Source organism: Dermacentor variabilis, chromosome 9, assembly GCF_050947875.1.
Source record: "Dermacentor variabilis isolate Ectoservices chromosome 9, ASM5094787v1, whole genome shotgun sequence".
Taxonomy (NCBI): Eukaryota; Metazoa; Arthropoda; class Arachnida; order Ixodida; family Ixodidae; genus Dermacentor; species Dermacentor variabilis.
In genome coordinates, this window is record NC_134576.1 from 60,592,083 (window position 1) to 60,618,884 (window position 26,802).

Below are 26,802 nucleotides of genomic sequence, written 5' to 3' on the forward strand. Positions count from 1 at the left end.
CTGTCGCAATCGCGGCGATAGCATGATATCGCGCTAGGAAAGCGCTTTCCTTCCGGCCAGCACAGTGTGCGATGCGTTGTCGCCCGTCAAGGCGCGTCATTGGCACGTGCTCGCAGATTCCGCATTATTTTGTCCCCGCCTGCACATAGGTAAACTGGAAGCGACAGTTCAAGAGGAGGCCACACGTTCCATCACTAATAATTTTTTTTTAGCAATTGCGATCACGTTGGCGCGAGTGAAAGTCATATCAATTCCTATGTTCCAGAGTGGAGCTCGTTATAACGCCGTTGTTTTGCTTTCTTACTTCGCTGTTGTATCTGGCCAAATATAAAGTGTAGCCTAAATTTCGATCCAGCCGTTACATTTTGCCGCTTAGATTAACCGGCGAGTGTTCGTTTCTTCAAATGAAAGACTGTACGTGGTGTCGAATAAGCATATTCCAAAGAACTCTAATCAGCTGGTAACGTGACAGCTTGTAGGCTTCACCTAGCTTGATCTCTCAAAACGGGCAGTGGTACCGGTGCTGCTCGCATCTTTTCTGCGCTTAAACGCTGTGGCGGCACGTGACCTGTATGGTTCTTAAATGTAGGCGGCTCCCCTGCGAGAGAGATAACGAAAAGATGTCAAAGTTTGAGCCCCAGAAACTCGAATAATGCCACGATTTCTCCCGAGCTACTCAAAGCCCCCTGGCATACCTAGATTACCAAACACTCAGATCGATGAGCCTTCCGTCTGATGCTGGCTTCATTTCGTAAGCGCTCTTTTTTGTCACAGAACAGAGGACGGTACTATACGGTACAGAGGCGCCGTCTTGCATGTTATAAAGTGGTTGCTATGCGCGCGCGATTTGTTTGTCCGCTCTCACATGCTGAACTATCATTGTTTACACGGCGCATAGCTTGCAGCCGTTCAGCTTGCCGCCACCATAATTCGCCCTGCACGCACGCAGCAGGAAATTAAAAAAAATAAAAATTAAGAGCCGTTCCACTGTTCAAGTGGACGACCAGCAGAGCTGTATATATAATGATGAATTTGTTGGTAACAAATATGTTTATTAAAAACAAGACACATACCACAATGAATTTTGATTTTCACGATTTTTGCTGTTTTATTAATAGCATACTCAGTGCTTACTGTTTTCATTTTTAAGCTTCCTTTGTTTGTTTCACTATTTATTATTGTGTCACCAAGGTGACTATGGCTTTATCATCGCTATGATATACGGCCAGTGGCTCTGTGGCGACGCTGGAAAGATTCTTGGCCAATGTGAATACACGACCGATGACGCGTCATGGGCGCAATGTCTGTACAACATTGTTTGCCGAACATTTCCAAGAAAAACGCCACGACCACTTTCCGTCTGGCCGAGACACGTCTATGTTGAAATCACCCACAATTACGACGGGAGTGGAGTCGCCACGGGTGATCCAACCAAAGGTGCACACGCCTGGCGTTTGCGGCGCGATCTTCGTCCGTATTACGCGCTGCCCACCGTCGCCGCGCACATTGCCGCTTCTGTTCACGACGGTGTTCTTCGTAGGCGCGCTATTCTTCCGCAGTCCTCACAGCACGCGGCCTGCGCATTGCACGGGCGGAAGGGAACTGAGATAAGGTTACGTGGTTTGCCCAAGCTAAATATACCTGGCAGCGAAGCTTCCATAGAAGCCCATACATTTAAAACATGGTGGTTCATCGGTGGATGAACGGATGGATGGATGAATGTTATCAGCGTCCCCTTTGGAACGGGGTGGCGGGTCGCGCCACCAAGCTTTTGCTATTATACTGCCTAAAGTTCTACCCACGTTTTAAAGAAAGGAAAGAGAGAAAGAAGAATACGACGAACTCCCACAACCAAATTTCCTGACCCCCTATTGTGAACTTTGCTTTTGTATTGTTGCGATTTGGAGGTGGCCTCGTAGCACTCGTCACCCGTTTCGTGACAGAGCGTTGCCAGCTCTATAGTCGGTAGCGAAGACTCCCAGTCAGGCGTCGGTGAGAATAACAAAAGGGACTTTATACACTATATACAGGTCATTATACAGGACAAGATCGGATCGGCGCGGGGCCGAGAGCTAACAGCAAACGCGTCTGTTCCCCCACGGCGACATCCGGCGAGACTCCAACGCATGACACATCTCACTCCCCTCGAGAGCGGCACTCTTCTCACGGTGCTTCGGTGGATCCGGTTCTCCAGGCGGCAGCGTTGAGGCGTTGTCACTCAAACGGCCCAATACAAAGCCAGCACTCGACGGTCATCCGAGAGGTCCAACCAGCGACCGCGCTGGCCACCCGCTTCGTTTTCCGCGCGCGGTGACCTCCAGGGGAAAGGAAATACGGCGCCGGGCTGTCTAGCACTTTGTTGCACGTTTGGACGTGTCGCTCGCCGATGTTCCTCCACAGGGCGCTCCTGCTTAGCGGCGCAGCATCTTGACTTGTCAAGGGAGCATTAGGGCGCTGTGCCTCGCGGCGCAGCACCGGGTTTGCCCAAAGGGCGTTCGCAGGATCAATTCTGCATCTTGTAGATTCGAAATCCGGGCTGGCTGTACGGCACAACAGCATCCCCGCCATCAGATAAGGCGCGGGGAAGACGAGCTGCCTCCACGTGGCTCGGATGCCAGGCGCGCACGTTCGTCAGGCTCGTCTAAGTTAAAGTCCAGTGTCCGGACGCCAGGTAATTTCACGTGCCCAGTTCCCACTCGCCGGGACAGGAGCTCTGCTCACAGTGTCGTCGCCAAGGCACCTCGACCAACTCCGCCCGGGTCATTCCGATGCCCTTGCCTCTCGCCACTGGTCATGGTTGGTCGTTCTGCAGCTTGCAATATCAACCGGAAAAAGGCAACACCCAACACGAGCAAGGGCCCTCTGTCTCCCGTCAAACACCAGACAAGGCCATAATCCAAATCAACCTAACTAAATTGCCATCCTCCTTTTCGCTCCCGCTGCAACAAGAGGCAGGTGTACAATCTGGTACACAATGCTCAAACAACCATTCTTCCAATTAACAAAACACCAAAATATCAGGAACAATTAATAATCAGCAATAATAATGAAAATTAGAACGGGCCCCTTGAAATCACTTGGACCGATAACATACTACTGAGGAAGCAAATTAGGTCATGAAATTTTTTTCCCGATTTCCCTGCGAACATGACAGGTTGTCGCGAAGTAGAGAAGGTAAGTAACGAGTAGGTCACTGAAGAAAGCGAGGCCTAGAATGCACGACTTAGAGCATCTCCGTTCGCGTTCAATCTTCCCTTCTTATAACGGACAACGAGGCTGAGCTGCTGGAGGGTCATGCTCCTTCTCAGCAAACGGCCGCTTTTAGACGACATGCTATTAAAGGGAAGCTGAAGAGTCTGTCGAATTCAATAAGGCGCTCATATACGGATGCGGGAACCTTATAAAGCATGTAAGTAAAATTTGGGGTTCTTTTCAATTAGGAGCGACGTAATCGTCGGTTAAAATTGCGATGTAGCTCCGCCCCCCGTCGAATGCCGCGCGCTGCTTCTGATGCTGACGATGCGAGCGGAGACCGGAAACCGCGGTGTTGTGACGTCAACACTATTGTTCCGTTCCTTCGCAGCCTCCGCGACCGTGCCTAACCGTGCTTGTTTCTGCGTGCGTGCCATCGTAATCTGCTTCGATCGACCCTGCATTCCTTTGTTGGTGCGTCTGCGTGTATGTAGAGTGGTAGTCAACGTGCGCAGCATCAACTGTAGTGGTGGGCCGATCATGCCGGCTTCCTGTGCAGCCTACGGTTGCACGAACACCAGCGGCCGCGACGATGTTGTCTTCCATTACTTCCTACAAGACAAGGAGCTTTTAACGAAGTGGGAGGCTGCTGTGAAGCGAAAGAATTTCGAGCCCTCAAGAACAACAGTGCTGTGCTCCAACCACTTCCGTGACGACAATTATCACCAGAATTTATCATTATAGCGTGCGTTGGGTTTGCCAGTCAACTTGGCTCGTCTAAGGCCTGGCGCAGTGCCGTCAGTGTTCGCGTACACAAGGAGCTCGTCACCGCTGTCAAGGCCAGCTTTCTCGAAAAGAAGGAAGCTTGAGGTAAGAACCTGACTGCGACTGCGAAAAGATCGGAGCAACGAAAACAAAGACGGCACGAGTGCGGACTGACTGATGATAACTGGTGTTGGAAGGCCTTATGAATACACGAACTCGCCCAAACCTGGATTTTGATTTAACGCTAAACCCCATTAGCGCGATTTTGTGCGCGACAGCGACGAGCGACGAGTTCGCGCGATGGATCGGGCCGTCGCTTGAACAGCTCGCTCGGTCTTGTCGCGCGATCGCTCGGTTTTGCAAATCTAGAATTCGTCGCTCGTCGCCCGGAAGTGCTACGAGCGACTAGCCGATAGCTCGAAGCCGGAACTGGATGTACATAACTCCAGTACTTCCGATTGTCGCACGGAACGAGCAAACGATTGAATTTTTATAGGTGCAAGGATAAGAACCTACTGCAAGACTTTCAGAAATATTTTATGCTGCTTTTTCCAGTAAAATACATCAACTTAAGTTAATAAAGCACACGTCACGCTAGTTTCGGCTCCTATATTGCTGCCTTCATACCGGCAACACTGGGGAGACGTCGCTCGAAGTCATCGCTCGCATGGGGTGCAACTTGTAGGCGACGAGCGAACGCGACAGCCATCTCCATCGCGTCGCTTGTCGCTGTCGCGTGCAAGATCGCTTGCATGGGGTTTATACTTTACTGAGAGCTCCTTCATGTTAGCACGCTGAACGGAAGGTGCATGTTTTTCTCCCGCCCTTGACGCAGGTTTCGTCGCAAAGCGCCGCGAATTTTCTATTTCCACGTGTGTTGTAAAACAGCCTGCATGCAGCTACCATAACGCAGTGCAAATGTAGAGTTTGCATGTGCTGGAAAGCCGGCGTACGCCAGGACGCTACGCTCCCCCCTTCTCTCGCGCACAGCGAGAAACCGACCGTCTCACGTAGCCGATGGAATTCGCCGCCTTTACGACTTCGGTTACGAGTAGTGTGCGGATGGCGCACAGATGAAGGTCACTACACGTACTGCATGAACCGGGAAGCTTTTCACGCGTTTAAACCGTCTTTGTAGATTGCCGACAGCTTTGGACAGCGCACAAATGCCGACGATCGCATCCCCGCTTACGTTCCACGAGGTGGCATGCAGGAACAGCACTACAGTTTGACCGGAAACGACCTCACTAGATCGGCGAAAGATCGGCGAGATCACTATATCGCTTTGCAAAAAACATACTCACCAAAGAGCATTTCCAACACGAGGAGATCCCAAGACTTCGCTTTCGGTCGCGTCGAAAGCACTGCTCGCACCAGCATCGTTTGCTTCTTCGAGAGGCCGGCTCTTCGCAATCGGCTCGTACATGTAGGGAGTAACGCCGAACTCCTCAGAAAAACGCATTCTCTCTAAATTTTCCATTACCGTCTCAGAAAAACAGCAACAAACTACCTGGCACCGCGCTTCATGTGTAGCGGCAGCGGTCGGTTCGGACGAACACTAGTGGTCACGTCACGAGGCGCCCGACCAATCACAGGCGGAAACGAGACGCGCGAGCTGGGCGTGTCCGCTGCTGCACTTTTCGTCGAAATAAAATGTATTTGCGCTTTCTTTCGCTCAATTTCGATACGATATTCGAATTCGGAGGATTGAAAACCATTATGTACAGATGTTCACTCATTATTTCTGGAAAACCTTTCAGCTTCCGTTTAACCAAGTTAGAGGGCAATGTACCGTTTCCACAACAAATTTAGAACCGGAGATGTAACAAGCCAGCTTCTGAACGGCACACACAACGCAGCCGCACTCTTTCTCAGAGGTACTGTATGACTCTTCTCTACAACTTAGTTTGCGACTTAAATACAAAATTGGTCGTTCATGATCACTAGCATCTTCTTGGCATAGCACTGCTACCATGTCGCGATCACTCGCGTCACATTGAATGATGAAGCCTTTCGAAAAGTCTGGTGCCGTCAGAACCGGCTTATGGCTCAATGCTCGCTTCAGCATTTGGAACGCATATTCTTTCTTCGAGTCCCACGTTACCTTAACGGGCTCCGACTTCCGTAGCGCGTCGATTAGCGGGCTGGCAAGTTCAGAGTAGTCTCTCACATAGCTAAACCTAAAAAGGTCCTTATATCCGTCTTCGTGGTTGGCCGGGGATAGTTCACAATAGCGTGTACCTTGATGTCGGAACGTCTACGCCGGCCGCGCCCCGCCACATGGCCCAAATAAGTCACTTCACCGCAACCTAGGTGACATTTAGCTGGATTCACAGTAAGGCCTGTCTCTTTCAACCTGCTCAACTCGACCCGCAAGTGCTCCAGATGTGACTTCCAAGTGTCCGAAAATATGGCAACATCATCGAGGTACGGCAATGCGAACTCGCCTAAACCATGAAGCACTCTGTCCATCAGGCTAGAGAAACAATACAGCGCGTTTTTGTGGCCGAAGCTCAACATGAATAGGCGGTATGTTCCAAGCGGGGAAACGAAGGGGGCGTAGCGGTTAGCCCGTTCCGTAAGGGGTACTTGCCAATAACCTCGCACGAGGTCCAGGGTAGATATATAATTTGACTTCGATACCGTCTCTAACCTTTCTTCCAGGTTCGGTATCGAATATGTCTGATCTCGGGTTATCGCGTTCAGACGCCGATAATCGACGCATGGCCTCGGATCTTTTCCTGGAGCGTGAACTAGTATCAAGGGCGATGTGTAGTCGCTCTCACTTGGTACTATAACCCCCAAGTCACGCATGCGCTGAATCTAATCAGCCATGATTTTTTTTCTGCATGGGTGAACAGTGGTACGGTTTACTGCGGATCGGCTGCTCAGATGTTAACTCGATGTCATGCTCCAGGACCGTGGTCCTCCAGGGACGCTTCTAAAAAACCTCCCTAAACTCTGAAACGATTCCCTTTAAATCCTCCTTTTGAGCGGCACTTAGACGCGCGTCCAACGTCAGCTGTTCCAGCTTTAGCTCTAAACCACATACTTTCATATCAGCCGTCGTCAGGATTTCGGCCCCTTCCTCATTGTCAGCATTTACCGTCATGCTTATAATCGCGTGACGCTGAATGTAGGGTTTCATCAAGTTGCTGTGGTAAATTTTGTTGGGCCGTCTCCCTAATTTAACTTCGTAGTTGGTATCAGAAAGCTTGGTTACAACCTTTGCGGGCCCCTCCCAATGAACCTCGAGCTTCTTTTGTTTCTTTTTTTTTTTGACGGTCGCAGCAACATCACTTGGCTACCTACTTGGAAGGTGCGCTTTTTTTTTTTTTGCTGACTTGTCGTAGTATTCCTTTGACAAGGTTTTCGCCGCCTTCATGTGGTTCTCAACAATATCTTTGGTTTTCGCGAGCTTCTGCAGGAGGTCGAGGACGTACGACACTACATTTGGGTCGTCGTCACTGCCTTCCCGAGACTCTCGCAGCATGCGCAGCGGAGTTCTTAGGCTCCGGCCATATACATGCTCCGCGGGGCTAAAGGCTGTGCTCTCATGGGGAGCAGATCTCAAGGCGAACATAGCGGCGGGAATGCAGGCCTCCCAGTCACAGTGACGCTCAAAGCACAGGGCTCTCAATATTCGCTTCAGCGCTGAGTGCATCCGCTACTGGGTTAGATTCCGGGTGATGGATGGAACTGTTCACTACTTTAATGCTGCATCTTTCTAAAAAAGTAGAAGTTAGGCAGCTGGTGAAGACGCTGCCATGGTCGCACTGAATCTCGGAAGGGAACCCGACGCGTGCGAACATAGAGAGCAGAGCGTCCACGACCTGGGAGGAATTTAGCTTCTTAATAGTTACTGCCTCAAGGAACTTGGTCGCGACACACAGGGCGGTGAGAACATACCTACAACCGTTTGTTGATTCTGGCAGAGGGCCTACAATATTGATTATTAGTTGCCGAAAAGGTTCGGATATGACTGGCACCAACTTCATCGGTGCCTTCCACTTGTCAGTGGATTTGCCGACTCCCTGGCAGGTGTCGCAAGAGCGCACGAATTGTTCGGCATCCTTCCAACAATACGACCAATTAAACTCCTGAGTCATTCTAGCCTTCGTCTTTTTTAAGCCAAGATGCCCTGTCCACGCATTTTCATGCGCGAGTTCCAGTAACTGTCGGCGATATTTCCGGGGAATCAGAAGCTGCTTATATTTGCGACCCAGCTTATGCGTGTAGCGGTGGTACAATAAGCCCGATTTCTCGTAAAATTAAATCCTCTTTTTTTCCACTCCCAGTTTGACGCTCTTCATCAGATCGGCTATTGAACAGTCTTCCTGTTGCTCGCGAACCAGAGTTTCTCTCTTTCAACTGCAGCCAGCTCCTGCCAGCTGGCGGAAACCGGAGCGAGTGGGGAGCCCGCGTCGCCTAACCGCGCCGTCGTGTCCATATCGCGGCTAGCACTGCACGTGTCACTCCCTGTCACTTCCAGGACACGCTCGCCCAGGCCAGCCTCTGAGCTCCCCTCTCCCGCGTCACTCAAGTCACCCCGATCGGTCCGTGTGCCGCGCCGCTGTTCGCTCACCGACGCAAAGTCAAGTTCCTTCGACAGCTGGCGCGCTTTAGATCGCGTGAGGGTCATCTACGCCACGTCGACAAGGAATGGTTTGCCCTGATCCTTCAGCAGCTGCTCCGAGCTATTTGAGAAGAGGTAGGGAAAGTGCTCTGGGAGGGCGGCAGACACAGCGGCTTCTGTGTTAAGTTTCCCAAAATCTCCTTCAATGATAACCGTTGCGATCGGTAAACAGACACTCTCCTCCTCGGCCACTTGCCGTATCCAAGCACACTCTCCCGTAAGATCACTCGAGGAGGCGAAAGACGGGTGGACAACGTCCATAGTTGCTGCAGAGTCCCGAAGTGATCGGCATTTCTTGCCATTTACCTTAATTTACTGCATATATGGCTCCAATAGTCGTATGTTTTCGTTAGTTTCCTGTATTGTTGCAAAAGCAATTTTCTCTTGGCAGTTCGCAGCGATGTGCCCTTGCTTTTTGCAATTGTAGCAGGTTAACGGCTTCCGTTTTTCAAAAGAACGCGTCGTATCGTTTCGCTGCTTGGGACCATCGTTAGCATTCTGAGATGCACTCTGTCCTTCCCTTAGAGTTTCTTTGGTAAGAGACTCGTCTTTCCGAAACTCACGATGCTTGATTTGCTTCCGTTCGTCGGGCTTCCCGGAAAAACCATCTCTCCTATCTGCTTTTTCTACGCGCACTGCCTTGGTGTGCAAGCTGCGGCGTGTGTAATACTCTTCCGCTAACTCTGCTGCCTTGTTTAGCTTAACCTCCTTTAGCCTATCTTGCAGCCAGAGCCTGACATCCTCATCAATGCAACGGTAGAACTGCTCCAATGCGCGCATTCGACGATCTTGTCGCGGTCGTTGTAAACCTCTTCGCCCTTCAGCCATTCCACCAGGTCGGCTTTTAGACGAAACGCGAAGTCAACATTCGACTCCCTGCCCTTTTTTGCATACCGGAACCTCTGCCGTAAAGCTTCGGGCGGCAATTTGTATTTCCGCAGTAGCGCTTCCTTCACATCACTGTAGCTCTCAAACGCCTCTTTCGATAAGCAAGCTATTACGTGCGACGCCTCCCCAGGGAGCAAGGCTAACAGATTCTGTGCCCAGAGGGATCGCTCAATGCCATTCCGTTCACACAAGTGCTCAAATTTCACGAGGTATTTGGCCACATCCTCTCCGACGACAACGGGTGGAAGTTGATCGTGTATTCTGGGACCGTTAGAAGTGAGACTAGGCGCCGTCGAGATATTTCGGGTCTCCAACTCTTTTATTTTAAGCTCGTGCTCGCGACGTTCCTTCTCCCTCTTGTCCTCCTCGCGACGTTCCTTTTCTCCCTGCCACTCCCGGCGTTCATTGATATCCACCGAGGCCTCTTCGGCTTCGCCAGCCGTTACGTCCCCAGTCTTCATGACCTCAAGGATCGTATTCTTTCTTTTTGTTGAGCCCAACTCAATGCCCAACTCCTCACAAATTTGAAGAACCTCTTACGCTGCACGGCGACCATCGTCGACGTGGACGTGATGTTGTTCACGTAGACCGCCTCAAGCCGTACTTCGACCCCCTTGTCCCCACCTGTTAGATCGCCAGGATGGCTCCACCTTTCTCGACGGGGGCAATTGTAATGAAGAAAGGAAGATAATGACATCCCGATTATCATCAAGAGCGGAGGGCACGAGATCGGCGCTCGAGCACCACAATCTTCTTCTCTCGACCTACTGTTCAGAGCTACCGCCTGTTTGTTGGACTCGTCCAATAAACCTCCTTGCAACATTATCGAACTATCTTGCACTTGGCCACAACTTGAGTAACGGTGGCAAGAGGGAACAGAAGGTAGACGGCTTTTGCAGCAGCACATAGAAAACATTCGCAGAAAGGCCTATTTCTCAATCAAAGACCAGGTAAAATAAGCCAACAACACGACTATTTTTCTTCCCGAATGTAACGCTTAGAAGTAAAATTACGTCACTTAAGGAACTAAGTCGTACCTACTGGGCACGCCTTTGTATAATAAAAACAAACTGCAAAAATATTCATGTAAGACGCTTGCAACGTTCATGCTTTCCCGAAGAAAAAAAAAAGCGTATCATACCTACACATGAAGGTTGTTCGCGCGGTTTTCCCATCGGTGATCACTGAGATAATACACCAACACGAACAGTAATTTTTTCAGCTGTTAGTACGTTTGTAGAGCGTGATACACAGAAATAGCACTGAGGGCGGAATGGAAAGCTGGTCAAGTTACTGAACTTGTAGAATGAGACTTGGCACAGAAAAACCCAAGTCATAGACCATGTGACAATGAGGACGAACATCTCTCTGCCAGCTTTCTCTACCGGCAAGAGGGAACGGTAGCGCAATCAAGGCGCAACGACGTCCGGAGGCTCATGGAGCACACAAATGTACAGGGCTGTGTTCGTGTATATGCTCCTTCTGATGTCCCTGGGTCTGCGCGCTCACCTGTTGTCGTTAGGCACCAGGGACAACCTTGCAGGGCTTGTTTTTGAGGTATTCGTGCACCACTGCGCGATGCACGAACGGTACGAATCGTGAAACGGGTGAGGCATCGCGGAGCACGAGCACACAAACTCACGAAACTAACCACGCCGGTCAACGCATGGTCAACACACAGCAGCGCACGCTTCCCGAAAACAGCAGATAACGAAACGTCAAACGTCGTGCAGCGGGCTAAGCTGGTGCTGGGCCGGCGGGGCAGCGCGGCGCGCGCGCGGGGAGAGTCGAAGGTGAGGGAGTTGCGAGGGAGTTACGAGGAGGGCGAGGGGAGAGGAGTTGGTGGAGGCAAGGACTTGGCCACCGGGATCGGCGCGCGTGGGCGCGACGATCTACGAGGCCACGCAACGGAAACGGGTTTTCGGCTTCGCCCTGCACATAGATGGCGCCAATTACCTCTGCCATAGAGTTTCTAAATAAATACCCTAGAGGGAAATGCGGCGCTAGTGTCAACAGGGGCTCTCATGAGCGTTGCCTCAACATACATGGGAATGATGGGAGGTACAGGCTTCGGATTGACTTCGATCTTTAGACTAGTGGTGTTTGCTTGCGGCGCAGTAAACGAAGATATACTCACATATTATCGCGCAAAATCTGATTTTATTCATGCAGTATGTTATATAATCTACAACGCGTTACATAAACATTGTATGAGTTTGAGATGGAAGCATGCTATATATGGTTTATCACCAGGACACACCAGGGTATGCGTTCTTGTGCGCTTCTGTTCCCGATTTAACGCCAGAGAATAATTATTTATTTATTTTTGCAACAGCAATAACAACCGTGCATGCACTTATATAAAATTACTTATTAAGTATTTATGGAAATAAAAATGTTGTGTTGTGAGAATTTCTTGCGCCCTATAGCGGAATGGTACAACTGTTATCAGCTACGACGCCTGCTCGCTGCAAACGCGAGACTTCTCACAGACGACAGGCACTTGCGAACTCTCTCGCTCTTTCGAAAGGCTGCGTCGGCTGTCACGATTGCTGAACGTATTCAGGTACTTTTAAGCACATCTGCTGCACTGCTAGCTAGGACGCTAGTGGCCTCATACGAGTATGCTTCATCATATTTTATATTGACGTACCGCTTCCGAAGCGTTATGGCGTGGCTTTGCACGCACCCATTCTGCGACACTAGACTAGAGCCAGGAAGCAGCAACCATTCCTACCACAAGTAAGTTTGTGTTCTCAAAGTCCTGAAACAAGCATTTCAATGAGCACATAAACGAGCAATGCATAATGAAGGCCTCAATAAAATTTGATTGTCAAACCACTAGAAGTATAACTGTATATGTCTTGTACCAGTATAGCGCCTTCTTTTTCCTATTCTGAAGTTCCATAAAGCACGTAGCGCTACAGCGCCAACCTAACACTCTTAACAAACCAAGCTCCAAATGCTCAAAACATGTTCTTTCTACGTTTACGATGCGGTCACTTTCTCTTCAGGGCTTCGACACCTCACCGCGACCCAAACATCATCCTAGCCGCTGGCCCAGCGGGCTATCGCCACTTCGAGCAACATAACAAAGGCAGAGAGCTTTGCGTTGCACTGTCCCACTGCAGGTTATAGCAATTGCGCTGGGAGAAAAACCAAAAAAGCCAAAGAAATACAAGTTCGTCAGTCAACAGAATGCCAATCCCAAGCCTCTACTTCCCATCATTATCATCATGGTTGAACGATCGCAGCGCCAGATTTCCCTCTAGGTATACTGAGATGAAACTCTATGCCTCTGCCACCTAGGGTGCCTCGATGTCCTCCTCACCCGCAGCGGCGGGCGAGGAGGACATCGAGGCACCCTACTGCCACCGAAGCCGGGGAGTTTCCGACCACTGGTATCGCCACTATCTCATCTGCCCTTCGGAACCACCGCACGCATCCGAGTTGCCCTGTTTTGCAGGCTGCTGCGTCGCCTCAGTTCAGTCTATCATTTCTTACAGGATGTCGCGCTCAGAATGCACGCTGACTGGTTTCGGAATCTTGGATCGTCGACGCGTCACCTTCGTCGATCCTCCACCGAGCATGCGAGTCTGCGGCGTCTGCGGCATGGCGCCTGCCCGCTCACTGCTCCTTTCTTGCGGCCAGGTTCTGTGCGAGCCATGCCGAGCGCAGATCAAAGAACAGGAACCGTGCCCTTTCGACGGCGAGGACTGCCTCGAGAGTAACGTCGTCGTGCAACACTTAAATTTGGCCGATTTGGATGAGCACAGGGTTCTGTGCCCCAACAGTGACGATTGCGCCTTCACCGGTAATCTGTCAACGCTTATCGAGCATCTCGTCAATTGCAGCAGCGAACAGATCGAGTGTCCGAAGTGCAGCCAGCGCGTCGCCCGCAGCGCCGCCATTGACCACAGACGATGCTGCTCGGGAGTCGCTGATCCAGGACGGGAGGCAAGTACAGCGGAGGCAGACAGTGTCGCCTTCCGAGCCCTACGAGATGTCAGGAAGGCTCTCGAAACACTCATACAGTGGGCGCCCGGCGATGTTCTTGACAAGGACTATGTCACCAAGTACGTCAACTCGCTAGTGAAGCGGATCGCGGTTATTGAACGCGACCGCACAAAAGGCAAGCAAGATCCGCTGGGCAGCAGCCAAAAGCGAAAGTTGTCCCCAGCTATGGAACCACCACCGTTCGCTACGACGCCTTTCCGTGCCCCTTCCAGGCCGAACGTTCACGTCACTCTGTGCTCCTTCGACGTCCAAGGGAAAGTGAAATCGTTGGAGAACGACAAAAGTGACAGCATAACGCATCTTCCATCTGTGGTGGGTGGTTACTTATTCCGGCTTGAATGTGTTCTCAATAAGGACGAGAACGGGGAATCTACTGTGTGCTTTAAGTTTTCGCTCGGTGAAGGCAAATGGGACGGCCGCTTTGTTTGGCCGTTCGCCAGAGTAGTAACAATCATCCTCACGCACCCCAATGATTCCGAGAGAGACATCCGGCTACCACTGAGCCTGTCTGATCACGAGATGGTACAGAAGCCGGAGCCTGGCACTTGGAATCCAAGCGACACTACCGGTACAGTTTCCTGGGAACACGTTGCACTCAATGGATTTGTGGATGGTGGCAGCATATACGCGAATGTGGAGCTCACTTAACCGAGTCATTCATTTGCCCTGTTTATGATCCCACCATTTCGTTACCTTTCAAATGGGTAGCAAGGACAAAAAAAAATGGTGTTACCTGCTGCATGACTCGAAAGTGGCTTGGCTTTGCCGTACAGGCTCACTGCTTTCTCAGAAAAAATGGATAAAACCTAGCGTAGGGATCAAGGTATTTCCCAATGCTTTAACCGCGCAAATACTGTATCTGCTACGAAATCCGTTTGTAGTGCATGCCTCGGCGTCTAAAAGAATTTCTTTTCTATAATTCTGTATTCTGTTTTCTCTCCGCTACAAAATAAAGTTCTCGTTCATCATGTGCCTGTGTATTCTTTCAAGGTGGCGTAGTGGCTCCACCTGGGTCCTTTGCCTGTGACAAGTGGGTATTGTAACACTCGCATACAAGAGCTTGCGATTTTATTTGCAAACACTTCAGTTATTTTTATTTCTCTTAAACTCGTTTCCGAGTAGTTCGCTATTCTAACCCTTGCGACGGAGCACCTGGTGGCGTTGCACGTTAAAACTGGAACTCGATAATTTCTCCAGTTTTAATTCTACGTTCGTCGCAGCTTTGGTTTGTATTACTCTTTTTCAGTTTCACCAATATACCAGCGGGTGCGAAATAACATGGAATCTGCGAGCGCGTGAGAAACTGCACTCTTGCGCCCTTTAACGAAGCAAGCGCTTTCTTTTTTTGTCAGGACATGCCGTTGCGCATGCGCGTTTCTTTTTCACTCTCTCTTATCTTCCATACGCCCACCCTTCGCCAGCGTGCTGTCAGAATCGCGGCGATAGCATATCACGCTAGGAAAGCGCTTTGTTTCCGGCCGGCGCTGTGTGCAATGCGTTATCGCCCGTCAAAGCACGTCATTGGCACGTGCTCGCAGAACCCGCTTTATTTTGTCCCCGCCTGCACATAGGTAAACTGGAAGCGACACTTCAAGAGAAAGCCACACGTTCCATCACTAATAATTTTTTTTTACCAATTCCGATCACGTTCGCGTGAGTGAAAGTCATATCAATTTCTATGCGCCAGAGTGGAGCTCGTAATAACGCCGTTTTGCTTATTTGTTTCGCGGTTGTCTCGGGCCAAATGTAACGTGTGGCCTAAATTGCGATCCAACAGTTCCTTTTTGTCGCTTAGATGAACCGACGAGTGTTCGTTTCTTCTAATGAAAAATTGTACCTGGTGTCGAACACGGATATTCGAAAGAACTCTAATCAGCTGGTAATGTGACAGCTTGTAGGCTTCACCTTGCTTGGTGTCTTAAAGCGGGCGACGGTACCAGCACTGCTCGCATCTTTTCTGTGCTTGAACGTCGATGGCACGTGACCTGGATGGTTCTTAAATCTAGGCGGCTCCCCTGCGAGAGAGATAACGAACAGATGTCAAAGTTTGAGCCCCAGAAACTCGAATAATGCCACGATTTAATAATATTTGGGGTTTTACGTGCCAAGACCACTTTCTGATTATGAGGCACGCCGTAGTGGAGGACTCCGGAAATTTTGACCACCTGGGGTTCTTTAACGTGCACCTAAATCTAAGTACACGGGTGTTTTCGCATTTCGCCCCCATCGAAATGCGGCCGCCGTGGCCGGGATTCGATCCCGCGACCTCGTGCTCAGCAGCCCAACACCATAGCCACTGAGCAACCGTGCACGGCGGGTAATGCCACGATTTCTTCCGAGCTACAAAAAACCCCCTGGCAGACCTAGATTACCAAATACTCAGATCGATGAGGTTCCGGCTGATGCTGGCTGCATTTCGTAAGCGCACTTTTCTCTCACAATACAGGGGACCGTACTGTAACGTACAGAGGCGCCGTCTCGCATGTTATAAAGTGGTTGCTATGCGCGCGCGATTTGTTTGTCTGCTCTCTCATGCTCAGCTATCACTGCTCGCACGGCGGATAGCTAGAAGCCATTCAGCTTGTCGCCGCCATAATTCGCCGTGCACGCACGCAGCAGAAAATCGAAAAAGAAAAATTAAGATCCATTCCGCTGTGAAAGTGGATAACCAGCGGAGCTGTATATATACTGATAGATATATATATAGTCAATTTATATACTGATAATATATATAGTCAATTTCACTCGGTGCTTCCCTCAATTCAAAACTAGCCCATACCATGTCACCCTGCACAGTTTCATTTGTAGTGTTCCCGTGAGCGCCCAGTGCGAGGCGTCCCACTGACCTTTGATTCATAAGGTCCCTCTATAATAAGGTAGCGACATCTGCCGCGCGCGCCACCTAGGAAGTTCCTGCAGCAGACGGCGCCCAAGATAGACCGCGGCGCCGCGGTATTCGTCAGGGGAAAAAAATATTTGCACACGCGCGGAAATAAAGCCTACTGGTGCCTGACTGTGGTGAGAAAGGAAAGAAGGGCCCGAACGGCTAAATCTGGTTCCTTAATTTCAAGTGAGCGCTGAAAGACAAACGCTCAAGAGAGCGGAATGAGTGCTTGATCGCCTCAATTCCGCATGTTTACCTTTCGTTCGTTTGCGCTCAATCACCGCGCGAGCCTTGGGCATTGCTTGCGCTTAATCCCGTTCGCTCTGTGAATTCCTTTGCTTCAAAGTTTCAGGGAAACTTGGAAGGAACGAGCTCGCAGGTGTATGTAATGTACTTTGATATATCGTATTATACTTTATTATTGGATGGCCAGTAGCAGTGGTTATATGCAGTATTTGTTTTTAAAAGCAGAGTAATGCAGGTGCTTAGGAATACAGTTATTCACATATGCAATGCAGAAAATACGATTAAGATATGCCGAGTTGGAAATGACTTTTTGGACATATTGCAAAGCGCAGTTAACAACGCGCGCACGAATGTAGGAAAGTGTAAAAGTAGAATTCGCTTCTGAACTGTGTGATTTTTTTATCGCAGGCAACACAATGCGGATATTCGTCAGCGAGTTAATGCGCTTCTGCCCCACTATTTACTTGCATGCCAGGTCATATATACTGCACTTGCTAAGTCAACGGGCTCATAATGCATTAAAATCCGTAATCTCCACAAAATTCGGCCGTCAACATTCATGCGCGCGAACGAAATACTATCGCAGCTCTGCACACACACACGCGTATACTTTCTCTCGCACCTTCGTATATCGCTCTACGTTACTCTCCTCGCATAGTCGTGCAGTTACAGATGGTCCTGTGTTTCCGTCCAGTTCTGTGTAACCATACTTTTTTTCTGGTTAGTTTCTGGTTGCCGCGCGGGATGCAAAAGAACTTCTTGCCACCCTTCAACCGGTTTCGGCACCCAACCACACAGCAACAAGGCACTTCGGCCCTCCCGGAACGAAATTATCGCAGCAATGTGCGCAGCACAACAGGCGATACGCGCGCACTTCGCCCGTCGCGCAGGAACCTTTATGGCGGCAAAGGGGCGGAGAAAGGTCACATGTCACCGATCAGCCTATCGCTGGCGTCGTCGGCTGGATCAAAGCCTTTCTCTACTTTGAAATTATTGAGGGACTTTATTGCGTCATGGTGCTTGGCGCCATCTGCGTTACGAGGGAGCACTTCCGGCGGAAGGAAGATATTGTGACGCCGTATCCGTTAAAAGTAGGAGTGAGGTCATTTCGTTCTCAATGATGCGAAATTTGTTTCGTTGGCCTGCCATTAGAGCTGTATATCCAAATGTCCCGCGATTTGAATTGATGCGCGTTTCGAGCTTTCAGGGCGCAAAGCAATGCAGGAAAAGGCCGGCCGTACGGGTGTCAAAATCGCACCTCTGCACAGAACGTACTTTCTTTGGAAGCCGACGAAGGCTTTAGGTGGAGAGTGCTGGTCCTATCGTCGGACGCCGAGCTCGGCGGAGTCGCACGAAAACAACTAAATAAACAATTATCTGGTGGTTGTAACTCACTACTTTTGACTGGACAGGCTAAGAAACGATGAACCTACCCGCGTCACCAAACTCAGACAAGTGTCGACAAGAAACAGAGCTCAACGTGTTAGAGGGGCGTTTTGTAACAGCTAAACTTTACGAGCTCGCCTTTCTGAACACTTCAAGAGTTGTATTAATTGCTTCGCAAGGGATATCGGCGTCATCGCCCCCTCTTACGATCGGTGCTGAAAAAAAGGTATTTACTGCTAATTATAAACTAAAATCCAGTTTTGTTTTCTTTACTAGTCACGCATCTATAAAATTGATCAGGAATTTTATTTACGTTGCATAAATCTAACTCAGTCTCGCTCTAAATAAAAAAGAAAACTTTTCTTCTTTCCCAATGTTTCCAGCTTTGTAATATTGCTTGCTTCGCCTCGATTAAATGCACCAGTCTACTGTCCATGTCTTCATACAATAGTAATACTTCAGTGCAGAAATTTACAAACGAACAGCGTGCAAACCGGGCCTGTCAAAGCCACACCGAGCTTCAGTGGCAGCGCCTTGCAGGCAGCAGATCCAACATTAATGGTAATTGACATAATTTTCACATTTGAAAAGCCCATAGACCCGAGGGAGAAAAAAGTAAGAAAGATCTCAGATGAAAGTAAAGCAACTAAAAACAGGAGTAAAACTTTGTTTGGCGAGCACCCCAGCAAATTCAATCCGTCCCGTGATGCCTTACATCTGCAAAATAAACGCACAATTGGTCAGTTAACAAATGGTGTCGTTATAATAGTGTAATAGTACATGATTGGTAGCCTGCGAAAACAAAAGAACGAAGAAAAAGAACTTCTGAGGGGGATTCGAATAATGGACCGCAGCTTGGCAAGGAGATGTCTGTATGAGCCATGTTACATTTATGAGATTGAAAGTTGCTTTGGCCTCAATTTACGTCGCACCCGGTTGAAGTCAAAAGGATCATTAAGAGGATTCTCTCTATTTTCTTAGTTTTCTAGAGTCCTACAGTAATGCGCAAGCATTCTTTCACGAGTACCCCATCAAAATCTGAACGTCCTTCCGACGCCTTACATTCTCAAAATAAATGCATAATTGATCAACTTAACACATGTCATTGTTATAATAGTGTAATATTAGATGATTTTCAGCGTTAAAAAATAACAATAAAAAATACAAATAAACTGGCTACGTCACCGTCGCTGCGTCAAGGTCGCAATAAAAAATAAAATTAAATTTAGCGTATGTAATCTTTATAAAATGTCATAGTAGATGATTTGTAGCATTAGAAAAAAACTGGTTACGTCGCCGTCGCAGCGTCAAGTCCGTAACAAAAGAAAAAAGTATAGAAGTTAACATATGCAGTCATTAAAGTAGTATAATAGTAGATTATTGGTTGCGTTGGATAAAAAAAAAATGATGACATGGTCGTCACCATGTCATGATCCGTGTTAAGAAATAAAAAATAAAGAAAGGAAGAAAATGCTGTGGATTGGCAAGAAAAAAACGGTTGCAACGGCATTTCCGCTCAGCTGATGCAACATATTTGCAAAATGAATGCATAAACGTTTAATTTAACACATGCGATCTTTATAATAGTGTAATAGTAGATGACTGGAAGCGATGGGCAGACATGCATAACCTAGCTAAATAAGTCAGCAAAAGCAAAGGCGCAGCCGAGACAAAGAATACTCACACATTAGCCGACAATTCTCAGAACTTCTGTAGCATTTTGAATTTGTATTTTGATTGCTCGCGCATGACATTTTGAGATAATTTATTAAAATATGCTGGAACATGGTCGTCTAATATTCACTCTCCGCATCTTGTACAACGCCTGTGTACAATGTAAGGATCCTTAGGCCGCAGAAAAACAGAGAGACGTACTTTAGCATGAACTTACTTTCCCACAAATGTCTTAGCACAACAGATTCATTAGTAAGTGAAAATAGTTCGGCAGAAATAACGTTTTGAAGACGCCACACTTGACATTAAGGTTTAAAGCATAGCGTATCGTCGCTAACATTTAGGATCGTCTTGACATTATATATATATATATATATATATATATATATATATATATATATATATATATATATATATATATATATATATATATATATATATATATATATATATATATATATATATCAGACAAAATGCAGTTCTGGATCCGGGTAAATGTTCACAGTGAAGTAGACGCGCGTACGAAGCGGTTTATTGACGTTTCGGCCGGGGTCCGGCCACCAGCAAAGAATGCCAAAAGATCCGTTTCCGCTTCTTGAACTACCGTCGCAGTCCTGTCTCAGAGGACGTGTTTGACTCAAACTTAGGCAAATAGATATTAGCCACTTAGAATATTGTGTTACTTAAGTTGCCGCAAGTGGTAGCGCTCAAATGGTAGAGCATCGCATGCGAAATGCGAAGGTTGTGGGTTCGGTTCCCACCTGCTGCAAGTTGTTGTTTTTTTTTCATCCACTTTCATTTCCATTAATTTATCGTTTCTTTATTTCATTTATTAAGCACCAGTATTTTCCCCTATGTTGTCCTTGGTGTCAGTGTTTTTTGGCTTCTTTTGATATGACTATTAAAAATCGGGCCCCTCGGTTAACCCCCTTCCTTCTCGCTGTATATATATATATATATATAAATATATATATATATATATATATATATATATATATATATATATATATATATATTGTTACGTAGGAAGACACCGACGAAAAGCTAGTTACAAGTATATTTACAAGGCAATACGCCGCAGTTGGCCAAGAGGCAACAGCCCGCGCTAGCTTCCAATCGTCGTCGTCGTCTGCTTACTGCTCACCTCTTCGTCATTGGAAATACTACCCCGTAGCACTACACCCGGCGGCAAAAGCACCGTCCCGGAACGAGTAAAGGCCGGGCTCTGAAGCAGTGTAGTAGCTCTTGAGCCTACTGACGTGCACGACATCACTAGATGCCAGAGTAGATGACGAGGTTGAGCTCACAGGAGCAATTTCGTACGTCACAAGCGTCACCTGGCGCAGCACGCGGTAGGGCCCTGTGTATCGCGAAAGGAGCTTTTCTGAAAGTCCGACGTGACGAGAGGGCGACCACAGGAGCACGAGTGCACCAGGCGAAAACTGTACGTCACGGTGGCGGGCGTTGTACTGACGCTGCTGCGTGGTTTGCGAGTCCGTCAGTCGAGCACGGGCAAGCTGGCGTGCATGGTCGGCGAGGGCGATGGCGTCGCGCGCATACTCGCTTGTTGAGACCGAAGCAGGAGGAAGTTCCGTGTCTAAGGGCAAGGTCGGTTCGCGACCGTAGAGTAGATAAAATGGAGAAAATCCGGCGGTGTCGTGCCGGGAAGAACTATAAGCAAATGTGACGTAAGGAAGGGCAACGTCCCAGTCGTGGTGGTCCTTCGACACGTACTTGGACAGCATGTCGGTAAGAGTACGGTTTAACCGCTAAGTCAGGCCATTGGTTTGAGTATGGTATGAGGTAGTCAGCTTGTGTTGAATAGAGCAGGAACGCACAATGCCGGCGATAACTTTCGAGAGGAAGTTACGACCACGGTCAGTAAGCAGCTGTCGCGGGGCGCCATGCACTAAGATAATGTCACGCAAGAGAAAGTCCGCGACGTCAGTGGCGCAACTGGTAGGGAGAGCCCGCGTGATAGCGTATCGGGTGGCGTAATCAGTTGCGACGGCTACCCATTTGTTCCCAGAGGATGACGTGGGAAAGGGACCGAGGAGGTCTAATCCAACACGAAAGAACGGTTCCACAGGGACGGTGATCGGCTGGAGGTGACCGGAAGGTAGCACATAAGGTGTTTTCCGACGCTGGCAGGGATCACAGGCAGCAACATAGCGTCGGACGGAGCGAACGAGACCAGGCCAATAGAAGCGGTGGCGGACGCGGTCGTACGTGCGGGTTACCCCAAGGTGTCCTGCAGTGGGTGCGTCATGCATCTCAAAGTGCACAGTCTGTCGTAGATGTTTTGGCATGACAAGAAGAAGATCAGGGCCATCAGGGAGGAAGTTCCTTCGGAACAGAATGCCGCCATGGAGGACATATCGGCGAACGGATGCGTCGGTAGGTGTAGCGCGCAGACGCTCGATGAGTACTCGCAGCGATAGGTCTCGGTACTGCTCATCGGCGATGTTAGCGAAGGCAGACACAGAGAAAATGCCGTCGGCGGTACTACTGTCGGCGTCGTCAGGCTCGTCTACCGGGTAGCGAGACAGGCAGTCAGCGTCCTTGTGTAGTCGGCCGGATTTGTAGGTGACATAGAACGAATATGCTTGGAGGCGTAAGGCCCAGCGACCTAGTCTTCCTGTAGGGTCTTTCAATGAGCATAACCAACAAAGCGCGTGATGGTCTGTGATAACGGAAAAGGGTCGGCCATATAAATATGGGCGGAACTTCGAAACCGCCCAAACTAGGGCCAGACACTCAGGCTCAGTGATGGAATAGTTGCGCTCCGCGGGCGAGAGGAGCATGCTGGCGTAAGCAATAACACGGTCGTGGCCACGCTGGCGTTGTGCCAGTACTGTGCCAATTCCATGACCGCTGGCATCAGTACGGACTTCGGTAGGCGCAGAAGGATCGAAATGGGCCAGAACGGGAGGCGTTGTGAGAAGGTCGATTAGAAACGAGTATGCAGAGGCCTCGTTATCGCCCCACTGGAAAGGGGCGTCTTTTTTCAAAAGCTCGGTTAGTGGTCGTGCTATGGCCGCGAAATATTCCACGAAACGGCGGAAGTACGAGCAAAGGCCGATGAAGCTGCGCACATCCTAGACACACTTCGGAACAGGGAAGTGCGTAACAGCATGGATCTTGCCTGGGTCCGGTTGCACTCCGTTCGCGTCAACGAGATGTCCAAGGACGGTAATCTGGCGACGGCCGAATTGGCACTTCGATGCGTTGAGTTGCAGACCGGCTCACCGAAAAACGTCCAGGACTGCTGAGAGGCGCTCGAGGTGCGTAGCGAATGTTGGGGAGAATACTATAACATCGTCCAAGTAGCACAGGCATGTGGACCATTTGAAACCGTGAAGAAGGGAGTCCATCATGCGTTCAAAAGTGGCAGGAGCGTGACATAGGCCGAACGGCATCACCTTGAATTGATAAAGACCGTCGGGTGTTACAAAAGCAGTCTGCTCGCGGTCGAGCTCGTCCACGTCAATCTGCCAGTAGCCGGAGCGAAGGTCAATACAAGAGAAATAGCGAGCATCGTGGAGGCAGTCAAGGGCGTCATCAATCCGAGGTAGGGGATACACATCCTTTTTGGTAGCCCTGTTAAGGTGCCGATAATCCACGCAAAAGCGCCATGAGCCATCCTTCTTTTTGACCAGTACAACAGGTGACGCCAATGGACTACATGACGGCTCAATAATGTTCTTGGCAAGCATTTTTCGAACTTCGGTGTGAATAACTTGACGCTCAGCCGGTGACACTCAATACGGGCGGCGATGAATAGGAGGGGCATCGCCGGTATTTATGCAATGTTTAACAGTTGTAGTTTGGGCCAAAGGATGATTGTTAGAGTAAAAAATATCGTGGTAGGAAAACAGAACGTGGTAGAGTTCACGAGCGTGCTCGGACGGCATGTCGGGCGCAATAATTTTCTGTAAGTCGGCGATGGTACAAGTTGCCGACTGCGGTGGTAGAGGAGGATCAGATTAATTGTTGTCTACTGAAGTCGATGCTACAGAGTAATCCTCGAATGAGCAAAGTTGGGCCAGAGACATCCCGCGTGGCAGCACTTGTGTCGTCAAGCCAAAATTGACCACTGGCCGGCAGACGCAATTCGACGTAATAGATAAAACTGTATTAGGTAGTGTTATCCCGTGTGTAAGGAGGACGTCTTGCATAGGAGCCGCGATGTAGTGACCGTCGGGCACTGGTTGGGATGACACGAAGTCAACGTAAGTCAGCGCCGAAGGTGGCAAGCGAACGAAGTCGACGGAACTGTGGCCAGTAGGGTGTTGTTCAGCGGGATCCAGAACAAGCAGGTCGAGGCGGAGAGTACTGGCGGAGCAATCGATGAGAGCAGAATGTGCGGAGAGGAAGTCTAGGCCGAGGATGATGTCCTGGGGACAGTGGGCGATGACTGTTAATAGCACGGTAGTGGAGCGATCGGCGAAGGAGACGCGGCCGGCACACATACCAATTACAAGGGCTGTTCCGCCATCGGCGACACGGACAACAGGCGTCGTGGCGGGCGTGATTATTTTCCTCAGCCGGTTACGAACGTCAACGCTCATTACCTACAAATGCGGCCCATTGTCTATGAGGGCCGATACAGGAACACCGTCGACTTGCACGTCAAGAAGGTTCAGATGAGTGGGCAACGTCAGGAGAGGATTTGGCGGCGTAGGGAGCAATGCAGCGTCACCTCGAGGCGCTGCATTGTCTAGTTTTCCGAGTGGGAGCGGCGTCCGAAGGGAGTCGGCGAATAGGAGCGACGGGGCTGGGGGGGGCGAGATTGTCGTCGTTGGGGCGAAGGCGAACGAGAATAGGAGCGGTTCGGTGCAGGAGAACCAGTGGCGGCGTTATCGGAGCGTGCGGCATAGGGACGAGAAGGGCCACCCGGGGGGCGAGAGTAGGCAGTATAAGTAGACCGGGTCGGGGAACTCCAGCGACTGCGACAGTGCCGAGAAATGTGCCCAATTCAATGGCAGTGAAAACAAATTGGCTTGTCGTCTGCAGTGCGCCATTCAGAGGGGTACCGGAAACGTGTTGGGTAAGAAGGTGCGGGACAGGGTGGAATCGAAGAAGCCGGGTGGGTATCAGGGCGGTGGGCCGAGCAGATGGTGTGAATACCCATGTTGGCGAACTCCTGGCGGACAACTGCCTGGATCAGGGCAACAGTGACTGCAGGTGCATTGGAGGGGCTGGAGTCGAACGCAGCCGGATAGGCGGCCTCGATCTCACGCCGGACAATCCTGGTAACATCGCCAGTGTTGGTGGGATGAGGAGCGTCGGCACAGGAAGATGTCGCTGGGGTGTTGGGCAGACGGGCAAACTGTTGGTCGATACGTCGGCTTTTAGCGAGTTCCAGGCGGCGGCACTCTTTTATAACTGCATCCACCGTCGCCACGTTGTTAAATACGAGCAAGTTGAAGGCGTCATCGGCAATGCCTTTGAGGATATGGGAGACCTTGTCGGACTCAGTCATGTGTGCGTCAACTTTGCGGCATAGAGCCAAGACGTCCTGAATGTACGTGACGTAGGGCTCCGTTGACGTCTGCACACGACGGGAAAGCGCCTTCTGCGCGGCAAGTTGGTGACCGTAGGGGTTGCCGAACAAGTCTCGAAGCTTTTGCTTAAGCGAGTCCCAACTGGTCAGCTCATCTTCGTGCGTCCGATACCAAACTCGAGGTGTGCCACCGAGGTAAAAGACTATGTTGGCGAGCGTGATAGTAGGGTCCCACCGGTTCTTGCGGCTGACGTGTTCGTACAGGCTGATCCAGTCCTCGACGTCTTCCCCACATTTGCCGAGAATACGCCAGGATCAAGGGGGGCGGAGAGGGTGATGTAGGTCGCCGAAGTGGCAGCAGCTGTCGGAGCCGGCGGAGTCGGGTTGTCGTCGCCGGGAGTCATGAAGGAAGGCTCGACGTACCGTCCACTGCGAAGCTCCGTGACGAGGTACAGGGAACGTCCACCTCCACCAGATATGTTACGTAAGAAGACACCGACGAAAAGCTATATACAAGTATATTTACAAGGCAATACGCCGCAGTTGGCCAAGAGGCAACAGCTCGCGCTAGCTTCCAATCGTCGTCGTCGTCTTCTTACTGCTCGGCTCTTCGTAATTGGAAATACTATCCCGTAGCAATATTAAAGAAACGGAGACGATCTATATGCTCGTTATGGGTAGAAATGAGCATGGGCAGGACATGTAATAAGGAGGGAAGATAACCGATGGTTATTAAGGGTTACGAACTGGATTCCAAGGGAAGGGAAGCGTAGCAGGGGATGGAAGAAAGTTAGGTGGGCGGATGAGATTAAGGAGTTTGCAGGGACAACAAGCCACAATTAGTACATGACAGGGGCAGTTGGAGAAGTGTGGGAGAGGCCTTTTCCTTGCAGTGGGCGTAATCAGAATGATGATGATGATTATATATGCATATATATGTATATATATATATATATATATATATATATATATATATATATATATATATATATATATATATATATATATATATATATATATATATATATATATATATATATGCTCGTCTCCATTCCTCTGGCGTAACTACTTCTTCGGCACTGCGTCATCTTCATACAGCCGTCGTCCTGCCATCATGCTCAGGAGTGACCTTCGCATGCGAGTGTCTTAGAAAAGCGGGCTGATACCAGAAAAAGCGCGAGTCGCATATATCCGAAGCAATGATAATCCGAGTTATCCCTACAAGAAGAAACAAAAGCCCGCGAAATACACGAAATATAAAATATGTGGGCACTCGCGCGCCGCTACTCAAGCGCCTCCATGCAGCCTTTGAATGATATACGGCTGAATTCGTTTATCGCCGCATCGTATAAGGCTTCGTCATGTAGGGTCGCTCGAGTGGTTCCGCGACCTAAGTAGTGCGGTGCGACAAAATAAATTCATCCATTTCTAAAAAGCAGTGCGCAAAAGAGTACGAAAAAAGAAGAAAAGCGGCTCTTGGAATAACAGAAAAGAGCCACTCAGGAGTTTATTTCAATAAAAAAAATAAACCAAAAGCACGTAAGGCGTCTCAGCCGCCTACAAAGATACGTCCAAAGGTGCAGCCGGTTCACCCATTTACCCGTTCGG